Source organism: Ornithorhynchus anatinus, chromosome 5, assembly GCF_004115215.2.
Source record: "Ornithorhynchus anatinus isolate Pmale09 chromosome 5, mOrnAna1.pri.v4, whole genome shotgun sequence".
Classification (NCBI taxonomy): domain Eukaryota; kingdom Metazoa; phylum Chordata; class Mammalia; order Monotremata; family Ornithorhynchidae; genus Ornithorhynchus; species Ornithorhynchus anatinus.
In genome coordinates this window covers 73,823,278-73,846,849 of record NC_041732.1, presented here as the reverse complement: position 1 = coordinate 73,846,849, position 23,572 = coordinate 73,823,278, and the positions used below count along the sequence as shown (strand labels likewise).

At 44.2% G+C, this 23,572-nt stretch overlaps 1 long non-coding RNA gene and 2 other non-coding genes across 3 annotated transcripts in view; 1 reads left to right on the top strand and 2 right to left on the bottom strand.

Moving 5' to 3' along the window:
• The window catches only part of LOC114812022, a 67,413-nt gene that overhangs the window by 18,088 nt on the left and 25,753 nt on the right, over window positions 1-23,572 (bottom strand). The gene's annotated exons all lie outside the window — the stretch shown is intronic.
• LOC114812735 lies at window positions 1,694-1,832 on the bottom strand. The gene has a single exon (XR_003760385.1). It is a non-coding gene; the product is annotated as a small nucleolar RNA SNORA7 (small nucleolar RNA).
• Window positions 11,673-11,810, top strand: LOC114812511. The gene has a single exon (XR_003760163.1). It is a non-coding gene; the product is annotated as a small nucleolar RNA SNORA7 (small nucleolar RNA).

The following is a 23,572-nucleotide window of genomic DNA, read 5'->3' as shown; positions in this document are numbered from 1 at the left end:
TGAATTTGAGAGAAATAGGCACATGAACTGGGGGGTAATGGGAGAAGAGCAAGGGTAGGTAAGGGGTAAAAATCTATTGTACACCTTAAAGCCATTGTTCAGGAGTTTAAGCTTGACACAAAGCGGAAAGAGCAACCATTGAAGGATTTTGAGTGGGAAGATGCGTGCTGAATAATTGTTTTTGAAAACATTACCAAGCAGCAGAGTTAAGTATGAGATGGACAGGAGAGACTCAGGCAGGGAAGTGTGCAGAAGGCAGAGGAAGGAGTAGAATCGGACAAATGCCAGGATCGGCCTGTTGGTATTTCAGATGGAAAGGAAGGAGAGGATGATCCGACAGGATTTGGTGACAGACTGAATATGGGGTTGAAAGAGAGGGAGGATTTGAGGATAACGTCTAGTTTGCAAAAACTCTTATTACACAAACTTGTGTTTGTGTTTTACTTTCCCAAGAGCTTAACGATGCACATTACCTCACTAAATATCACTGCTACTTTTCCTATTTAGTACTGCTGCTAGTAGGAGTAGTAATAATACTGCTAATATTACTATTCCTAAAACTCCATACTAGGTAGACCGATGTTGTCTGATTCTCTGTGTCTTTTCCTTTGGTTCCCATTTGTCTTTCTACAAGACAAGATAGGAAAAAAAAAGGAAAGAGGGATTCTAATAATGACTGGCTGGGGTGATTGGGAAAAAAGCAGAAATTTATAGGAAAGTGGGGAAGAAGAGGAGAGAGGGTAATGTTTTAAAAGTGAGAGAGCCAGGCCAGAGGTCCCAGATCTTATGAAGGAAGAGAGGAAAAGAGTAAAACAAGATATTAAAGGATGTTTTTCCAATTAATCACCAGGTGGCCGATTAAATAACTGGAATTTTGCTCTGTTTGATCAGTAGGCCAATTTCGCCTGACCACAGAAAGAGACCGGGAATCTTTCTCTCATTATTGACTTTTGGGTTAAGAAAGAAGGAATACAGAAAGACCCCTCCATAAATCACCAGCAATCTCTTGGCTGAAGAACTAATTACTTTGACAATCCCCATCTTTTACACCACATTTATTACCAGTGGTTTTGTGAGGGAGCGGGGAGGGAGACAGCAGAGGGAGATGTGGACGCCTTGTCTCGTGATCTCCACGAGCCCATCAATCTTCCCAATAAAATGAAGCAGGAGACATCCTTCCAGAAGGGATGGTATGAAAGATGTTGGCAAAGGGAGCTGATTATTACACATTTGCATATAGGGACTTGTGCAATCTATTCCCATTAAAACTCAGGCTCCTTTCACTTACTTGGGCTCTATTGTCCAGCAAGTCATCCCAGGAACTGAAACAAGGGAACATAGGACTGCATTCACACAGCCAGGCTCTCACTACCATTCTCGACACTTAAATAGCCACAGTTCCAGAAACGTTTCAGCACATCACAGGAGCGTGACCCCAGTCATGTGTTGTATGAATGTCAAGGTACTGTCTTGTCTTATCCTGTCGAGACGTCTCCGACCCGTAGAGACGCCATAGACGCATCTCTCTCAGAACGCCCCACCTCCATCTGCAATCGTTCTGGTAGTGTATCCTTGCAATTTTCTTGGTAAAAATGCAGAAGTGGTTTACCATTGACTCCTTCCACGCAGTAAACTAGAGCCTCCACCCTCTACTCTCTCCCATGCTGCTGCTGCCCAGAACAGGTGAGTTTTGACTTGTAGCAGATTGCCTTCCGCTAGCTAGCCACTACCCAAGCTAGGAATGGAATGGATATACATCTGCCTGACTCTCCCTCCCATATTTGAGACTGGTAGAGTGCTGGGAAGTCTCCAGGTACAACCCTGAGCAGGGAGAAATCGCTTTAGGCCAGAGCAAAATACACCTCAATCTGATTCATATGCCCTGTGATTAGCATGACCCAGACTGGTGGTCCAATCTAACGCAGGTTATCCCTCAGAAGGAACCGATAAAGAGGCTTGGTCAGGGAGAACTAATGGTCCAGGCCGGTAATGGAAACCAATGCTTCTGGGGACCTTGACCTCAATAAACGTTATTCACTGAGTACTCACCAAAGGTCCAGGAGTACTATGGCATGAAAATCAATCAACCAAACAATTTATTGAGCGCTTACTGGGTGTGGAGTACTGTATTAAATGCTTGGCGGAGTACAACACAAAAGAGTTGAGAGACACATTCTCTGCCCAACAGTAGCTAACACATAGTCCCTCCCCTGGAAGAGCTTACATTTTTTTCCTTGTTTTTCTTAATGGTTCTTATTAGTGCTTAATGAGCACAATGCACCGTGCTAAGATTTAGAGAAGCCAAAAAAAAGCGTGATATCTATTATCTGTCTTCCAGGAGCTTTCGATCGAATGAGGTCAGCAGTCAGATAGAAATTATTTACAGATCATGGGAGCAGGAGGAAGAACAAGGCTAGAACAGGGAAAAATACAAGGCTTCAAGATGAAAGAGGTGCACGATTAATCAATCACTCAATCAATCAATGGCATTTATTGAGCGTTTGCTGTGTGCTTGGAAGAGTACAATATGATAGAGGTGGTAGTCATTCGCCCTGCCCTCAGAAGCTTACAATCTAGAGGGGGAGACAGACATTGAAATAAATTACAGATATGGGAACTAGCACGAGTAATTGAATATACAATTGAATTTATATGTAGACATAAATATCTGCACTTGAGCGATAAGAATAAAATATATGTGTCAGAGTTGCTGTCAGAATTGATAGGAGTTGGGGTGTTGTGGATTAATCAGGGAAAGCTTACTGGAGGGGGAAAATTTTAGAAAATCCTTGAACATGGGAAAAGCCATGGTCTCATGGATTTATATCATTTTTAATCCGGATTGGGAATCGTTATCTCTGGGATGCAGAAGGACCCTCCTTCCCGCTTCCGCTCTTTCTCCTATTAGCCCAGGCGATTGAGAGTGATGAGAGGTGTGGCCTAGTGGAAAAGCACAGGTTTAGGAGTCAGAGGACCTGTGTCCTAATCCCAGCTCTAATAATGTTGGTATTTGTATTTGTTAAGCGCTTACTATGTGCAGAGCAATGTTCTAAGTGCTGGGGTAGATACAGGGTAATCAGGTTGTCCCACGGAGGCTCACAGTTAATCCCCATTTTACAGATGAGGTAACTGAGGCACAGAGAAGTTAAGTGATTGGCCCACAGTCACACGGCTGACAAGTGGCAGAGCCGGGAGTCGAACCCATGACCCCTGACTCCGAAGCCCAGGCTCTTTCCACTGAACGGCGCTGCTACTTGTCGGCTGTGTGACTTTGTCCAAGGCGCTTTGCTTCTGTGGCCCTCAGTTCCCTCATCTGTAAAATGGGAATTGAATCCTTTTCTCTCTGATTTAGACCACGAGTCCCTGTGAAACAGGGACTGTGTCTAACTTGAATGTCTTCTATCTACCTCAGTGCGTAGTACAATGTCTGGTACATTGTAAGCGCTTAACAAGTACTATAAAACAAAAGGTATCTCAAAGGGCAGGCTGAAGGGAGAACCTACTTAATAAGCAGATTGAAATAACCAGTGTTGTCCAGCTGCCCAGTATTGACACTTGGCAGCAACACTACAAGATAAGATCCCACATGGTGCTAACTGTCCATGGGACAGGGATAACAGATATTGAAACCCCACTTTGCAGAGGAGAGAACTGAGGCACAGAGAATTTAAGTGATTTGCCCAAGATCACACAGCAGACAAGTGGAAGAGTTGGGAATAGAACCCAACTCCTCTGACGTCTAGGCCCAGGCTCTTTCTACTAAATTATGCTGATTCTCCGCACTGCAGATCAGAGACTCGGTCACAGTGTGAATTGTTCTTTTCAGTTTTCATTCAAAATGATGAAAACCCAGTGATTCATTAAGAAATGTTGTCAGAATCAAGGCTCCAGTGCAATGGGCAGGACAAAGAGAAGGTTTGAAATCTTTTCCCCCATTTGTTATCTGAATGGGCCCGTCACTGGGAAGGGATTATCTCTACCTGTTGCCCGAATTGTACATAGTAGAGTGCTCTGCACGTAGTAAGCGCTCAATAAATACTATTGAATGAATGACTGCTTTCTCCCCACGCCAGTCCATACTTCATTCTGCTGCCCAGATCATTTTTCTACCAAAACGTTCAGTCCATGTTTCCCCACTCCTCAAGCACCTACAGTGGCTGCCCATCCACCTCCGCAGCAAACAGAAACTCCTTACCATCAGTTTTAAAGCACTCAATCATCTCGCCCCCTCCCATCTCACCTCGCTGCTCTCCTATTACAACCCAGTCTGCACTCTTTGCTCTTCTAATGCCAACCTACTCACTGTACCTTGATCTCGTCTACCTCGTCACTGACTTTTCACCCACATCCTGCCTCTAGCCTGGAACACCCTCCCTCGTCATATCCGACAGACAATGGTCTGCCCCCACCTTCAGTGATTCTCCCCCACCTTCGAACCTTTTTTGAATACACATCTCATCCAAGAGGCCTTCTCTGACTAAGCCCTCTTTTCTTGTTCTTCTACTCCCTTCTGCGTTGTGCTGACTTGCTCTTTTATTCATTCCCATTCCCAGCCCCACAGCACTTATGTATATCTGTAATTTATTTCTTTATCTTAATGTCTGTCTCTCCCTCTAGACTGTAAGCTCACTGTGGGAAGGGAATACATCTGCTATATTGTTTTATTGTACTCTCCCAAGCACTTACTAGAGTGCTCTGCGCACAATAAGGGCTCAATAAATACGATTGATTAATTGATTGATTCCTTTCTACCCCTCAAGCCAAGATGGACGAGGGGGAGACCAAACCATAAACAAAATCAATCCATCAGTCAATAGTATCTATTGAATCTATTACTCTGTGCAGAGCACTGTACTAAGTACTTAAGGTAGAACAACAATTAAGCACTTGAGGGAGTAATGATAATTACTGTAATTGTGAAGAGAAACAGTGTGACTCAGTGGAAAGACCCCTGGCTTGGGAGTCGGAGGTCATGGGTTCTAATCCCAGCTCCGCCACTTGTCAGCTGTGTGACTCTGGGCAAATCACTTCACTTCTCTGGGCCTCAGTCCCCTCATTTGTAAAAATGGGGATGAAGACTGCAAGCCCCATGTGGGACAACCTGATTACCTTGTATCCACCCTCCCCCCGCCCCCCAGCACTTAGAACAGTACTTGGCACATAGTAAGGGCTTTATTATTATTATCATCATTATTATTATTAAGCGCTTACTATGTGCCAGACACTGTACTACAACAGAAACAGAAGATAGGATCCCTACACTCAGGGAGCTTACCATTTAACAGGGAAGACAGACCCAGAATAGTTTACAGAGGAAGAAGAACATGGAAAGATGGATAGATGAATATATTTATTTTGTTAGATTGGAAACTACTTGAAATAGTTGATTGGTTTTTTACCTCTATTGTACCAATTGCTTATAGAGTGACTCAGCACACTTTAGGCACTCAGTTAATATTATTAATTGATTTATTGATTAAATATTAAGAAATATACATTGATACGGTGACTCTCTGGGAATAAGGCTGCCAGACAGAAAAATGTGGGTACCAATAGACAAATTAGAAAACAGCAAACAACATTACGAGTGGGAAATATATCAGTGGCAGCAAGGAGATGGAAGGGAGGGCTCCACATCAATCTTTCAGCTAAGTCTGTCCTCTGGACTGTAAACTCGTTGCAGGCAGGGAACATATCTACCGACTTTGTTATATTGTACTCTCCCAAGTGCTTAGTACAGTATTCTGCACACAGTAAGCACTTAATAAATACAATTGATTGATTTATTGATCGCCCACCTGAACAATATTCCACCATTAGGAATGACATTTTGGGAAGCAAAGGGTAGCTTTATCTAGGAATCTAGATAAAGGATTATTTATTTAAGAATCAAGAGTTACATAGTTATATAAAAGCAGATCTAATCTACTGTTTGATGTTGGGAAAGGCGTATGCAATCATAACACAATGTATACCATAACTACTTTTTCCATCTCAGACTGAATCCCTGGGAGAGAAAACAAACGTCAGAGAAGGTGCATTTTACAATGAAAAGCTCCACTGACCAAATTCCACTATGGCAACTGGGGAAGGAAAAACTGAGAACCCTCAGCTAGGAAGGATGGCTGTGTTCAATGTTGTCCTGCACACAGGTAAATTGATCGATGACAAATTAATCCTGGCAGTTCTCATTTTTGATTTTCCCCTTGAATTAAGCAGGCATGATGAAGGGCAACATCCCAGAAACCAAATACAAAAGGACAAGAAGGAAGATATAATTCCCCTATTGATTTCTTGCAAAATAGTTTGGCAGGAAGTCTAATGTTAATTATAATAACAATAATGATCATAATTATAATAGATTATACTATTAATATTATATCTTGGGAATTAACCCATCATCTGGTGTTCCCTAGGGTCTGATTCTGTCCCCGGGGAGAGCAGCCGAACAGACCACCCAGCTCTAACTCCAATTTGCCGCTGAGTTTTCAAACAAGTCACTAGGAGATGCCTGTGGCTAAATTCCCTAATGAACCAGTGGTCTCACCGGAATGACGTCTAACTTAAGGCATCGCTGCCTTCAAGGATTTATACCTTGGCTAAGAATGCTTATTATCTTCCAAGCTAAGCAGGGTCAGGGGAAGTCAATACTCAAGTGGGAAACTTGAAAGAGGAATCCTTAAGGGTGAAGATGGAGAGTGACACTTGGTGTTAGGCAGGACTAAACTGACTCCCACTACCTGAAACAATTCACATCTCTCTCTTCATAGTAGGGGTAGTGGTTACAGCAGTAATGCTGTTTCTTGAGCATCCACTAAGCGCCGTATACTGTGCTGTGCTCTTGGGAAGGTAAGAGAGAAGATTAGATAGGTCCTCCGCCCACGATGAGTTTACTATCTAGTGAGTGGGAGAGATACAATAATAATTATGGTATTTGTTAAGCGCTTGCTATGTGTCACTGTTCTAAAGGCGGGGGTAGATACAAGGTAATCAGGTTGTCCCACGTGGGGCTCACAGTCTTAATCCTCATTTTACAGATAAGGTAACTGAGGCACAGAGAAGTGAAGTGGCTTGCTCAAGGTCACACAGCAGATGAGTGGCAGAACCAGGATTGGAACCCAAGTCCTCCGACTCTTAAACCCATGCTGTTTCCACTAGGCCACGAGAGTAGTCAGGATAGACAGTTGACTGTTAAATTGACTATAAACATATATGCAAGTTCCGAGATTAATGTAGATAAATATATAAGTGTTAGAGATGTCTGTTGAGTCACTATGATTCATAAGTTGGGAGTTAATTGAACAAGTCTGGATGATCGTGATCTCATAGGAATGGTGTGTAACAAGGTGTTGGTGCCTTCAAGGATTGTGTCTCGGCTAAGAACGCTTATATTCTCCTGAGCTAAGCTAGGCCACGTTGCTAAGAGAATTAGCATGGCATAGTGGAAAGGGTCCTGGCCTGGGGGTCAAAGAACCTGGATTCTAATCCCAGCTCTGACACTTGTCTGCTGCGTGACCTTGGACATTTCACAACTTACCTGCGCCTCACTTATCTGTAAAATGGTCACTAGGACCGTTAACCTCATGTGGGACAGGGACTGTTTCCAACTTAATTACCTTGTACCTACCCCAGCGCTCAGTACAATACCTGGCACATAGTAAACACTCAACAAATACCATTCAAAAAATTGAGGAAGGCTTGTTGAAGGAGGTGGGATTTCAGGAGGGTTTTGAATACTTGAGGAGCTGTGGGCTGATGGATTTGCAGAGATGGAAGCCTGGGAGTTCCTCCTCTCAGGGCACCATTCAGAATGGGGTCAATTTTACCTCAAAAATAGGGATTACTGGGGTGGGTTGTGGCCGAATTTCATCTTGGGTGAGCTGTTTCTTCTCTTCTTCCTGACCTCCCACTTCTCCATGGAGTTTCAAATGGATGAAGCATCCCCCCGTCTGTTGGTCTTACATGGTATTGTGCTTGGAACATTTTTTATGGTATTTGTTAAGCGCTTACTATGTATCAAACACTGTTCTAAATTCTAAACACTGTTCTATTGAACTCCAGGGGAAAACAATCGTGACCATGCTCGTGTGATGTTCCTTAAGCACTTTGGGACCCACCCTGGCCCCAAAGCATATATGTACCTATCTTTATACTTTCCCTTACCAGTAACAATTTTTAGTCTATCTCTCCCTGTAGACTTGTAAGCTCCTTTTGTTCAGGGAAGGCATCTACTGACTTTGTTGTACTGAACTCTCCTAAGTACTTAGTACCGTGCCCTGCACTCAGTAAGCGCTCAGTAAATTCCACTGATTAATCATTAATGGATGTTCTGGGCATGCTGTTGGGTGAAAGAGATCTTATATTTGTAAACAATAGGCTTAATAGCAATGGCCCTTTGCTCCAAGGGAGTGGAACTATTTCTCCTATGAATGCCACACTCCATAAACTCCACACTCCATACAAAGGAGTCAGCAATTGTTGCTGAATTGCAAATTCCAAGCAAGCTTAGTACAGTGCTCTGCACATAGTAAGCGCTCAGTAAATACTATTGAATGAATGAATAGGTGAAAGCATTCATTTGATAGCCAGGTGACTTAGGTTCCAGTCCTATTTCTGCCACTGGTTTTATAATCTTGGGCAAATCACTTAACCTCTCTGGACCTCAATTTTCTCATCAGTAAAAACAGTTTAATAAATCAATCAATCACATTTATTGAGTACTTCCTGTGTTCAGAGCACTGTATTGAACATTTGGAAGAACTGTATTGAACATTTGGAAGAAAATACTGGAGATGACAGACCCCCAATCTCTCCCCTCATGAATCTCCCCTACCTATCAAAGGGAAAACCGAATAATAATAATAATAATGATAATAGTATTTGTTAAGTGCTTACTATATGCCAAACACTGTTCTAAGCACTGGGGTAGATACAAGGTAATCAGGTTGTCCCTAGTGGGGCTCACAGTCTTAATCCCCATTTGACAGAAGAGGAACTGAGGCACAGAGAAGTTAAGTGGCTTGTCCAAGGTCACACAGCACACAGATGGTGGAGCTGGGATTAGAACACATGTCTTCTGATTCCCAAGTCCGTGCTCTTTCCACTAAGCCAAGCTGCTTCTCTATTTATGCAACCATTTGGACAAAAAAGAATAACCTAGATCCTAGAAATACAAGATAATTATTCATCAGAGAAACTCTTCCTTCCCTACCAATCAAGGAAGTTTCTGAGGAAAAGGGATGTAGCTCAAAGAGAACTTGCTTTCCTCTAGTTTCCCCTCCTCAATTCCCTCACACTCACCCCTCCCATCTCCACCTCCCAGATTCCCGGGCTGTCAGAACAACTCCCCGTCGTCACGCTGAAGTGCAAGGCCACCTGCTTCATCTGATTCACCCTACCCATTTCCAACCTACCCAGAGCCATTTCTTCCAGGAAGCTTTCTCTGAAACCCATTTTCTACCCTGCCCACAAAATTGTGATCTATTCATTCCTCACCCTCAACTCTGCCTGATGCAAGTCACTTAAATGATCTCTGCCTCTATTTTCTCATCTGTAAAATGGGGATTCAATCTCTATTCTCACGCGCCTATGACTCTTGGCTCTGTGTGGGACAGATGCTGCATCTGACCTGATTATCTTTTATCTATCCCAGCACTTAGTACAGTGCTTGATACACAGTACGCTCTTAGCAAATATTGCTGCCGTTATCAGTGCAAAATAAATCCTTATCTTTTTTTTTTCTACATCTCCTCTATCTATCCTCTTGGCTGTAAGCTCTTTGTGGGCAGAGAACATGACTACCAAATCTGTTGGCTAGTACTCACCCAAATGTTTAGTACAGTGCTCTGCGCACAGTGAGCTCTCATTCAATACCAATGATTGATTCAAAGGGAATATTGAATTTTAAATTAAACAAGTGCAATTGGTTCCCTTTGCCAGGACCATGAAGGGCTTGTGGATCCAAGATCTACACAGCCCTGGATCTGCTTGAAACGGTACTGCTGGCAACACCCACTGACTCATTACCAAACCGCATTACCAATCCATTTTGCAGTCACATTATGGACACTATGGTCCCCTATTCAACCTTTGGGCCCTATCCAAATCACATAATGAAATCCTGCACTAGAGCAAAATTGACCATACTGGTGGCTATTAGGAAATTAGATAGGGCATTCCTAAGGCCAGGAACCGTGCCTGTGACTTAGTGTCCTGTCTGTGAGGAATTCAAATCCAAGCACCCGACTGCGTGCTGTATATCCATCAGTGATTAATAAATACCTGTGAAATCCTAGGTTAGTAGAGCAACAGAGCTTCTCATCTTCTAATAATAATAATGGTACTTGTTAAGCACTTTTTACAGATTTTTCACCCCATTTTACAGATGAGGTGACTGAGGCACAGCAAAGTGAAGTGACTTGCCCAAGCTCCCACAGCAGACAAGTTCTGGGAGCCGGGATTAGAACTCATGACCTCCTATCTCCCAAGCCCGTGCTCTATCCACTATGCTATCCTCCTTTTAGCCTGGGAAACTACCCCAGTCACCACTGAGGTTTGCACTTCTGAAATGGAGTTGAGTCCAGTTTCTTTATGTCCTCGGGGTCGAAATTCATCTCCCTTGAGTTCTGACACATTTTCACAGAAAGTATGGAGGCACAAATACTCAGGAAATAGTAAAATTAAAAGAGGACTCAATGAAACCAAAACGATTCATGCTCTCTTCCACAAGAATCAAACTGGAGATTTCCTCTTGGGGTGCAGACAAATCATGGATAGATTAGAGTTTGGAATGAATAGATCGAAGTCTTTGGGAACGAAGTAAGGGGGAAAATGAGGGGAAGGCAGGAGACTTGGGGAAGAGCTGCTCAGGTTCCAGGGAGCATGGAGAATGGGGCTGAGGGTCAGGGAAAGGGAGTTGGGTTTATTCTGAAGAACAATTCGAAATCATCTCTCAGAGTAGAGCAGCATTTTTACAATGAATTTTTCCCTATAAAAACAAAATATTATTGAGTGTTATTGATTAATTTGCCTTCTTAAAAAATGTGATCATTTAGAGTGGGCTCAAAGCAATCAGATTTCCATGAGGAACATTTTCTGAGCACATGTCCCGGTGATATCTCTAGGAAACAGAAGACTTGAGTTTCAGAGGCCAGAGACCAGAGTCAGGTTGCATGACTATAGGATCCATTTCTTTGCTTCCATGACTTGCTGCCTGAAGAAGAGCCCTTTAAGTCCTCTGGATTTTTAAGCTCTTCAAGAACAGGTAATGTGTCTCCCAACTGTGTTGTTTTGTACTCTCCCAAGTACTTACTACAGTTCTCTACACATAAGTGCTCAGTAAATACAGTTGAATGACTTATTGGTTAACCCCACATTACTAGATTCCTCTGTATTCCTCTTTATTGGAGGTAGCATGGGTGAGTGGAAAAGGAGCGTGACTGGAAATCAGGAGAACTAGATCATACTCCCCACTCTGCCTCTGGTCTGTTGAGTGACCCTGGGCAGGTCATTTCACCTCTCTTACCCTTCCCTCTAGAGATAGGCTACATTCTCCCTCCTTCCTAGATTATGAGCTCCTTCTGGGACATCTTTCAATCTGATCTGATTTTCTTGGAACAGAAATTGGAGGAGGAGGAGGAGGAGGAAAAATAATAATAGTAGTAGTAGTAGTAACCCTCACAGGATCACACCTGGAGAGTTTTCAGGACTCTACCAGGCTCTGTTATGGAAGGGAGAGTCAAGCAGAGGCCTACCCATTCCATTCCTGGTTTTGGCAGTGGCTAGTGAGTGGAAGGCAATCTGCTACAAATCAAAACTCAACTGCGCTGGCATCATGGTAGAGAGTTGAGGGCGGGAAGTCAAGCTGACTGTGCTGAAGAAGGCAATGGTAAATTAATTCTGAATTTTTACCAAGAAAACTCTATGTAAACACTACCAGAATGATTGCAGATGGAGGTGGGGGCGTTCTGGGAGAGATGTGTCCTTGGAGTCACTACGGATCAGAGGCGACTCGACGGCATAAGACAAGTATTACTAGTAGTAAGAGCAGCGGCAGTAGTAATAGTTTTAGAGAGTGCTTACATTGTGGGGTGCACTTTACTGGGTGTTTGGGAAATACAGAATAACAAAATGACATATTCCCAGACTACAAGGAGTTTACCTTACAGTGGAGTAGACAGTCATAAAAATATTTACAAGCAGAGTCGTCAAAATAAATGAATCGAGGGAACATATGTATGCAGGTGTTAAGGTGAAAATAAGTTCAAAAGCCCTACAACTGGCTGAAGGAATGATATGGCTCCGGAGGCTGGGAAATGAACCTCGGGAAAGCTTGTTGGGGGAGGTAGGGTTTAAAGGGGGGATTTTAGTATGGGGAGAGCTATGGCTTGTCTGATCTGTGGAGGCAAAGAGTTCCAAGATAAAAGAACTGCATAGATGAGAAAATCAGGAGTGAGCTACAACTGGAAGATTAGCTTGGGAGGGACAGTGGCTTAGTAGAAAGAGCAGAGGCTTGAGAGTCAGAGGATGTGGGTTCTAATCCCGGCTCTGCCACTTGTCTCCTATGTTACGTTGGCTAAGCCACTTAACTTTTCTGTGCCTTGGTTACCTCATCTGTAAAATGGGGATGAAGACTGTGAGCCCCATGTGGGACAACCTGCTTACCTTGTATCTACTCCAGCGCTTAGAAGAGTGCTTGGCACATAGTAAGCACTTAAAAATACCATTATTATTATTATGATGATGAAGACAGATGGTTGAGGAACAGCAGCACAGGAGAGCAGACTAAGTAAGGGTGGTGGGGCCGGGGGGGAGGTGGCAGGTGGTGGGGATCCTTGAAGCTGAAGAATAATTTCTATCTACTCTAGTCCTTGGCACCTAATAGGGGCTTAATAAATACCATGATTATTAAATCAGAGTCTCTCTTGGGCTTTTACAGAATGGCCACACTCTTAGGCAATAAATCAAGACATTCATTTGGCTGAGCATTCATTTGTATTGTGAGTATCATGCAGTAAGGGTGATAGGTTTGTTTTTTAGCTAAGAAATGAGGAAAGAAAAAAATGAATGCGGGCTCTTTTTTTTTTAATCCTGGGCTTCCCTGAACCATGGCAGTTCAAAAAAAAAAAATCAGCTAAACAGATCGGAAATCCATCTCCCAAAATAGAAATAATAGCAGTGGTATTTACTTAGTGTCTAGTGAATGCAATACACTGTTCTAAATGCTTGTGATAGAACAATAGAAACAAAACCCCTGTTCCCTAAAAGACTACAAGAGGATGGCAATGTAATGGGAGAGACAGGTAGATGTCTTTGGCAGCAGTAGAAAGAACAAGAGTCAAATAAGGAGTAGAATGAATATTCCAGGACTCAATATCAGAGTGAGTAACTGACTAGTCAATGTATGTATATACATAAATTTCAAATCTTAAGGGAGGTATGAATACAAAAGTGCCGGGGGTGGATTTTGGTATAGTATTACTCTTGATACTGTAAATGAATCTGGAAAGTCTTCCTGGAAGAGATGGGATTTTAGGAGGACTTTCAAGAGGGGGAACACTGTGATCTGGCTAATTTGGACAGAAGAGAAAGATCCCAGATGGGAGAACAATGTAAGCAAGGAGGAGGAGAAGGTACAGTTGAGAATGAGGTGCACCTAGAAGGTGAACTTGGGAAAAGCAAAGAAGTAGAGCTGGAGAATAATGGGTGAAGAAGGCTGATATGTAAGATGAAGTAACCCAAGAGAAAGAAAGGGATTTTCGTTTCATGTCGTTTGAGTCTTTTGAGAAGAGGGGCAGCGTATGTTGAATAATGCTTCAAAAAAGATGAAATGGGAATCAGAGAGGTCCTGGAAGGTGAAGGGCTGGAAGCAGGGAGACAAGTGAAGAGGCAGATGGCTTAGTGGAAAGAGCACTGCTTGGGAATCAGAGGTCATGGGTTCTAAATCTGGCTCCGCCACTCGTCAGCTGTGTGACTTCGGCAAGTCATTTAACTTCTCTGTGCCTCAGTTTCCTCACCTATAAAATGGGGATTAAGACTGGGACAACCTGATTACCTTGCATCTACCCCGGTGCTTAGAACAGTGATTGGCATATAGTAAGCGCTTAACAATACCACTATTATTACTATCATTATCATTAATAGTTCAGCCACACTAAGACAAGGACTGGGACTAAAGCTATGACTGCTTGGGTGGAGAGGAAGAGTTGGAACCTGGAAATGTTCTGCAAGGAAAACCAGCAGGATGGCAGAAACATGTTAAGGGGTGGAGGATGACTCTAACATTCCAGGCCTATGGGTCAAGGAGGATGGAACTGCTAACCACAGAGGCGGGACGTTTGGAGGAGGGCAGGATTTAGGGGGAAAGAGGAAATGTTCAATTGTGGACATGGTGAGTTTGAGGTGTTGGCGAGCCATCTCGATGAAGATGCCCTGGAGGTAAGAGAAAATGAGGGATTTGAATAGTGACAGAGGAACTGGGGCAAGAGGAGTTGAATAGGAAGTGATCTGTGTAAAAGCAGTACCTGAGATCATGAGAGCAGGAGAGCAGGAGAGCTCCCTAAAACTCAAAACAGAGCCAGTGGTCTTCCAGCTCCTGATAGATAATAATAACGGTATATTTAAAGTGCTCAATGTGCCAGGCACTGTACTATGTCCTGGGGTAGGTACAAGCAAGTAGGCTTGGACACAGTCCCTGTCCCATGGCGGGGCTCAAAGTCTCCATCCCTATTTTACAGATGAGGTCACTGAGGCACAGCGAAACGACTTGCCCAAAGTCACATAGCAGAAGAATGGCGGAGCTGGGATTAGAACCCATGTCCTTCTGACCTCCAGGCCCATACTCTATCCACTATACCACTCTGCTTCTCACAAATGAGTAAAATATACAGACCAGCTACAAGCTTGAAAGGAGCTTTATTTTTCACGGTAGAGTTTGACTCCATAATCCCATCTATTGCTAAAGTCCCATTGTGCACATTCCAAACCATGAACCCCAAGCACCTAAATCCTAGGAAGGAGTATATGTACCAGAGGTTTAGCTACCTTGCATGTATATGCTCTTTCCCAGACTATGGGTCTCAGAAGTGTTCTGACCTTTAAAGTCAATCCACTCCCGCATTCGCGTTCACCGACTCCGGGGTAGAAACTTTGTCCAGGATCTGCAGAATAATTCTTTTAACCTACATTAAAGAGATCGCTTCTCACTGAAAACTGGAGAAGCAGTATGGCCTAGTGGAAAGAGTATGGGCCTTAGAGTCAGAAGGAACTGGGTTCTAATTCTGGCTCTGTGTGACCTTGGATAAGTCACTTGACTTCTCTGTGCCTCAATTACCTCATCTGTAAAATGGGGCTAAAGACAATGAGCCCCTTGTGGGACAGAGATTGGGTCCAATCTGATTAGCTTGTATTAACTCCAGTGCTTGATATAATGCCTGACACATAGTAAGCGCTTAACAAATACCATTAAAAAAGAACAAAAAACTAAAAAAAGCTGGTTTCATGTTTAGCAGTGTGTATAATGCTTAACCTGCTGATCAATCAATTGACAATCAATTGTCTCCCCCCTTCTAGACTGTTAGCCCGTTGTTGGGTAGGGATTGTCTCTGTTGCCGAATTGTACTTTCCAAGCGCTTAGTACAGTGCCCTGCACACAGTAAGCGCTCAATAGATATGATTGAATGAATGAATGAATCAACAGATCAAGGGAATCTGTTGAGTGTTACTGTGTGCAGAGCACTCTTCTACGTGCTTGAGAGTGCCCTAGGAGCAGCACATTAAAGTTGAGCCAGTTTAGAAAGTCACAGAAAGGTGAAACCGCTGGCCAATCCTGTCGACCGCAAGCCTGAAAAATAATCTGCTGTCCACCACTGGCCTAGGCCTGCGGAAAGAAGAAATCCTAGAGCATGACTGTACCTTTTAATCACCGTTTGCCTTAGAGTTAATCACCATTCATCAGCTCCCCTGGACTGGCCAAAGCAGTAAAATGCTCAGCCACGCAGGCTGAACAAATGAACAAACATTCGAGTTAATGTCAAAACGTGAGGCACTAAGGTTGACCCCCGCCCCCTGTTTTGGCCCCCAGCCAAACTGCAAAATGATGTCTGTTCGACCCTTAAAATGTAAAAAAACGCTGCTCAACACAGGAACTGCTGCCCATTCAGTGAGTCCGAAGACCCTGATGTTCAAGGGTGTGTCAAAGCACCTTGGACCGGCAGAGCCTGGACAAGATCATTTACGTCCTGGCCTGAATCTTGTGAAACCCTGCACACAAGTAAGGATCTCATCCGCTTGGCATTATCCTCAACTCGTCTCTCTAATTCGATCTGTATATTCAATCTATCGCTAAGTGCTCTCGGGTCAGTCCCCACGGCCTCACTAAAAGCCACTCTTTCCTCTCCATCCAAACTGCCCATCCGAACACTTATCCTATCCTGCCTTGACTATTGCATCTGTCTCCTCGCTGACTTCCCTGTCTCCTGTCTCTTCCCACCCTCATTCATACTTCTCTCTGCTGCCTGGATCATTTTTCTACATAACTGTTTAATCCATGTCTCCCCACTCTTCCAGAAAACACAGTATTGCCCATCCACCTCCGCTTCATGCAGAAACTCAGTCTGATTTGTCTCCGGGCCATCCTGTTGTCCACATCCTCTCTACGTCCTGGAACTCCCTCCCCTTCCATACTATAGACCACCACTCTCCCTACCTTCAAAGCCTTAATAACAATAATAATAATCATAATAATGATGTTGGTATCTGTTAAGCGCTTACTATGTGCCGAGCACTGTTCTAAGCGCTGGGGTAGATACAGGGTAATCAGTTTGTCCCACGTGAGGCTCGCAGTTAATCCCCATTTTACAGATGAGGTCACTGAGGCACAGAGAAGTGAAGTGACTTGCCCACAGTCACACAGCTGACAAGTGGCAGAGCCGGGATTCGAACTCATGACCTCTGACTCCCAAGCCCGTGCTCTTTCCACTGAGCCATGCTGCTTCCTTAATTAAATCACATCTCTTCCAAGAAGCCTTCCCTGACCAGCTCACTGTTTCCTCACCCAATTTACCCTCTTTTATGTTGCCTGTTCACGTGTCTCAGAACAGCGTGGTTCAGTGGAAATAGCACAGGCTTAGGAGGCAGAGGTCATGGGTTTTAATCTCGGCTCCGCCACCTGTCAGCTGTGTGACTTTGGGCAAGTCACTTCACTTCTCGGTGCCTCAGTTACCTCATCTGTAAAATGGGGATTAAGACTGTGAGCCTCATGTGGGACAACCTGATTACCCTGTATCTACCCCGGCGCTTAGAAAAGTGCTCGGCACATAGTAAGCACTTAACAAATACCAACATTATTATTAAGCACTTTGATACTCATCCCACCCACAGCCCCACAGGATTTATCTTCTGTCATTTCCCCTACATGTAATTTATTTTAATGTCTGTCTCCCCCTCTAGATTGTAAGCTCCTTGTGGGCAAGGATTGTGTCTACCAACTCTTGTATCGTTCTCACCCAAACACTTAGTACAAGTCCTTTGCACACGAAAATTCATTCCAAGCGCTTAGTACAGTGCTTTGCACATAGTAAGCGCTCAATAAATACTACTGAATGAATGAAAAGAGCTCATTAAATTGAATTACTCACTGATTGATTGAACGACTGATGGTTGATGCCCTGTTGATTTCTAAAGCATCTTCAATATTGTCTTTGACCTTGACCAGAACATCAAGTGATAGAAATAGCGTGGACTAGAGGAAAGAGCATGGGGTCTCGAAATCCCTTCTTTGTCACTTGCCTCTATATGACCTTGGGCAAGTCACTTAACTTTTCTATGCCTCAGTTTCCTCATTTATAAAATGGGGATTAAATACCTGCTCTTCCTCTCCTTTAGACTGTGCGGCCCATCTGTGAAAGGGACTGTGATGGGTGGAAGTGCTACCCTAGCACTTTTTACACTGTTTGATACATAGTAAACACCAAATACATTCCACAGTTATCCTTGGTAGTAGTCGTAATAATAACAGAAATAATAACTGTGGTATTTGGTAAGTGTTTACTATGGGCCCAATAGTGTACTGAGCGCTGGGGCAGATACATGATAATCAGGTCCCATATGGGGCTCACAGTCCAAATAGGTGTGGAAACAGGCATTAAAGCCCCATTTTGCAGATGAGAGAACTGAGGCCCAGATAGGTTAAATGAGTTGCCTTAGGTCACAAACGGTGGAGCTGGGATTAGACCCCACCTTCTCTGATTCCCAGGCCCATGCTCTGTCCACTAGGCCATACTGTTCCCCCGAATAGTAGTATTAGTATTATCGTGTTCATTCTAGATAAGGAAAGTGTCAGCTAATTCTATTATACTCTCTCAAGTGCTGAGTGCAGTGTTCTGCACATAATAAGCACTCAATAAATACCATTTCTTGATTGATCACTATTGAGATAGGATCAGAAATGACAAGGTCTTGGTGTGCCACCATCCCACTAACACTGAAGCATTGCTCCTTCATTTCATTCGATCGTATTTATTGAGCGCTTACTATAATAATAATGATAATTATGGCTTTTGTTAAGCGCTTACTATGTGCAAAGCACTGTTCTAAGCGCTGGGGTAGATACAAGGTAATCGGCTTATCCCACGTAGGGCTCACAGTCTTCATCCCCATTTTACAGATGAGGGAACTGAGGCACAGAGAAGTTAAGTGACTTTCCCGAGGTCACACAGCTGACAAGCGGTGGAGCCGGGATTAGAACCCATGACCTCGGACTCCCAAGCCCGTGCTCTTTCCACTGAGCCACGCTGCTATTTGTGCTTCTTGTACGATGTGCAGAGCACTGTACTAAGTGCTTGGAATGTACAATTTGGCATAGAGACAATCCCTGCCCAATAACGGGCTTACAGTCTATCACTTTGTCTGAGCAGGTCATGTGAGGAGAATGGATTCTAGTAGTTTGCCCAAACCACTGCTGGATCATGACATGAGATAGGGAATCACAACAAGATGGAGCTATAAATGTTTTAAAGATACCACAGAGTGAATCATCTGATCAGGGTCATTATATTTTGTAAGTATATCACAAGCACTGTTCTAAATGCTGGGGCAGATATAAGTTTATCAGGTTGAACATAGCAGTCCCTGTCCTAATAACATTAATGATATTACTATTACTGTGATTACAGTATGCTCACATCCATGCAGGTATGCACACACCACACAAAGATTATCTCACCATCAGTAGCTTTCAGGCTCTTTGACCTGGCCCTCATATTCAATTGCAACCTGGTATCACCATCCCCTGCCGGTGCCCACCCCCGACTCAATCAGCAGCCCCCATTCACCAGCCCTACGTTCACCAGCTCCCATCAGGCCTCACTAGTGCACACTGAGCCCCCACCTGACACCCTCCACCAGCCCATACTAACTCCCATTTGCTCCCACCAGCCCCCACTAGCCCCTAGCACCACTCACTAGCCCTAACCACCTCTACTAGCCCCCACCAGTGCCCACTGGCCCTCACCAATGCACACTAGCTCCCACCAGCCCCCACTGGCTCCCATCAACCCCCATCGACCATCACCTATTGCCACCAGCCCCTAGCAGCACCTCCCGACCCAACCCCTCCCACCAGTTCCAGTCTCTTCCCGACTGTCATCAGTCCTTCTGCCTGTGGACTCTTCCCATCTCCTCTTCCATCCTGTTTCCCCTTCTATCCATCTGACCGCCACTTGATGGACTGGTCTACTACACATGCAGCTCACTCAGACCAGATCAATCTGTTCTGACTCCAGCACTGCATGACTTGGTGAAAAATGTTTGATACCGGAGGCAAGGAGGACTGGTTTCTAGTCCCACCTCTGTCACTGCCCTGCTGTGTAATTCTAGGCAAAGTACATCCTCTCTGGGCCTCAACATCAGTAAAGTGGGGATAAGATATGTACTCTTTCTACCTTCTACACCGTGAACCCTGTGTGGGGCAGGGAGTGTGTCTGATCTGATGATAACAATAATAATAACGATAATGATGGTATTTGTTAAGCGCTTACTACGCACCAAGCACTGTTCTAAGTGCTGGGGTAGATAAAACGTAATCAGGTTGTCCCATGTGGGACTCACAGTCTTAATCCCCATTTTACAGATGAGGTAACTGAAGCACAGAGAAGTTAAGTGCCTTGTCACATAGCAGACAAGTGGCAGAGCCGGGATTAGAACCCATGACCTCTGACTCCCAAATGCGGGCTCTTTCCAGTCAGCCAAACTGCTTTGTGATCTTAATCTTACAGATCTTGACCTTTCAGAAGCAGTGTGGTTCAGGGGAAAGAGCATGTGCTTGGAAGTCAGAGGACATGAGTTCTAATCCCGGCTCTTCCATTTGTCTGCCGTGTGATCTTGGGCAAGTCACTGAACTTCTCTGTGCCTCAGTTAGCTCACCTGTAAAATGGGGATTAAAAGCATGAGCCCCACGTGGGACAACCTCATTACTCTGTATCTACCCCAGCTAAGCACATAGTAAGTGCTTAACAAATACCATTATTATTATTATTATTATTATTATTATTATTATCTACTCCAGCAATTGGAACAGTACATAGTAAACACTTGGATAGCATGATGCATGAATTATTTCCAGCTATCGGCTTAGACTAGTGCTGCCTTCCTCTCAAGACAGTGGCCTCCACTCTAGTTTGGCCACCTTGACTCCAGACAGCAATGGAAACTTGTTCATGGGTTTCTGCCTCCTTTTGTCGTGTCATGTCTTATTCTGTCGAGTCGTCTCTGATCCGTAGCGACACCATGGACACATTCATTCAATAGTATTTATTGGGCGCTTACTATGTGCAGAGCACTGTACTAAGCGCTTGGAATGAACAAGTCGGCAACAGACAGAGACGGTCCCTGCCCTTTGACGGGCTTACGGTCTAATCGGGGGAGACGGACAGACGAGAACGATGGCGATAAATAGAGTCGAGGGGAAGAACGTCTCGTAAAAACCGATGGCAACTAAATAGAATCGAGGCGATGTGCATCTCATTAACAAAATAAATAAGGTAATGAAAATATATACAGTCGAGCAGACGAGTACAGTGCCGAGGGGATGGGAAGGGAGAGGGGGAGGAGCAGAGGGAGATGGGGGGAAAAGAGGGTTTAGCTGCGGAGAGGTGAAGGGGGGTTGGTAGAGGGAGTAGAGGGAGAAGGGGAGCTCAGTGTGGGAAGGCCTCTTGGAGGAGGTGAGTTTGAAGTAGGGTTTTGAAGAGGGGAAGAGAATCAGTTTAGAATCAGAGAGAAACACATCTCTCCCAGAACGGCCCGCCTCCATCTGCAATCATTCTGGTAGCGTATCCATCGAGTTTTCTTGGGAATGATACGGAATGCCTCCTTCCGTGCAGTAAACTTGACTCTTCACCTTGGATTCTCTCCCACGCTGCTGCTGTCCAGCACAGGTGAGTTTTGACTTGTAGCAGATTGCCTGCCACTTGCTAGTGACTGCCCAAGCTAGGAAAAGCATGGATTCCCCTCGTCTTGACTCTCCCTCCCATAGTCGAGACTGGTAGAGTACTGGAAACTCTAGGAGCGACCCTGAGGGAGACTGCCTCTTCTTGGACCCAGGTAAATGTTCTTTTTGCCAAAGGCTACACTCCCCTGGGACCCGGTGTCCTTTTCCTGACCCTACTCCCACCCTTTGCTCTAACCCACTCTTCTTCTGGGCCTTCGAAAGTGGCAGACAAGGTAATCTCTTCCTCGTGTATTTCTCTATTAAAGCAATCAAATGCCATTTTTCCAAGCAATTGTTTACTTGCAAGAATGAACAGGGATCAATATTAATACGCAAACACCCTCTCAGCTTTCTTTTCCTGATGTTAGTAAGAAAACAAAGACGGAGCACTGAAGGTGCCCTCCAGACATTCACCCGTAGTTTGCAAGTGCACACTCACACAACAACCAGACCCACAAATGCACTCAAACAAGCATGCTCACGTGCATTTGGCCGGGGAAATATCAGATATACCGGAGCCAGAAATGAATATTACTGTATTTATTTAAATACTTTACATGCCTGAATATTACATGCACTCTGAGTTTTGACACTCAAAAAGAACAAAATGTATAGTGATTTGTTTGTGTTTAAGTGAAGGTGTGTTTCTTAGGTGGTTCTCTTGGACCATCCCCAAGATAAGAAATGTTTAACACAGATCCTCTGATTTGTAAATTTAAAATGGAAGAAAAAAGGGAACATTCATTCATTCAATCAATCATTCAATAGAATTTATTGAGCGCTTACTATGTGCAGAGCACTGTACTAAGCGTTTGGAATGTACAAATCGATAACAGATGGAGACAGTCCCTGCCCTTTGACGGGCTTACGATCTAATCGGGGGAGACATTCCACTGAATATGTGAAATGGAGATTTCCATTCTACATGATGGTCTTCTCACCTAATAATAGTAGTTAGTAGGAATAGCACTTTTATTTTTCCCAAGAGCTCTTACACCAGTTACCTTATTTTGTCCTCACACCATTTGTGTGAGGTACAGGAGCCAGTTTCACAACTATCCCAGTTTCCATTGTGATTCCCAGAATACATCATAATAATAATGTTGGTATTTGTTAAGCGCTTACTCTGTGCAGAGCACTGTTCTAAGCGCTGGGGTAGATACAGGGTAATCGGGTTGTCCCACGTGAGGCTCACAGTTAATCCCCATTTTACAGATGAGGTAACTGAGGCCCAGAGAAAGTAAGTGACTTGCCCACAGTCACACAGCTGACAAGTGGCAGAGCCGGGATTCGGACTCATGGCCTCTGACTCCTAAGCCCGTGCTCTTTCCACTGAGCCACGCTGCTCCATCATAGAGATAGAGCTGCAGTTCCACTGGGTTAAGCAGAACCAAACAACACAGAGTCATTGTTCCGGGGGTCTTGGCAGGCTTAGATCAGGCTTCAGGGGCTCAGCAGTATGAGACAAAAGAACAGTAAGAGAAGCAGTATGGTTTAGTGAATAGAACGGGGGCCTGGGAGTCAGAAGGACCTGGGTTCTAATCCCAGTTCTGCCAGACGTCTGTTGTGTGACGCCGGGCAAGTCACTTAGCTTTTCTGAGCCTCAGTTACTTCATCTGTAAAATGGGGATGAAGACTGTGAGCCCAGTGCGTCTATCCTGATCAGTATCTACCCCAGTGTCTAGAACAGTTCTTGGCACGTAGTAAGCACTTACGCAGTACTGTAATTATTATTTTCTAGGTGCTCTGAGCCCTGGTGTGCCCAGTCTTGCCTGTGATGGCAGTACTGAAGTCCAAGGAAAGATTAATAATGAGAAGTGGGGTAACTGTTAAGTATTTATGATGTTCCAAACACCTAACTAAGCACTAGCTTAGATGCAGGATCATCAGACTGGACAAAGTCCCTCTCCCACACTGAGCTGACAATTTAAGTAGGACACTGAACGGGTATCGAATCTCTATTTGACAGCTGAGGAAACTGAGGCACAGGGAAATAAAGTGACTAACCCAAGGACATGGAGCCAAGATTAGAATCTTTGTCCTCTGACTCCTGGGCAGGTGCTCTTTCCCCTAGACCACGGTGATGTT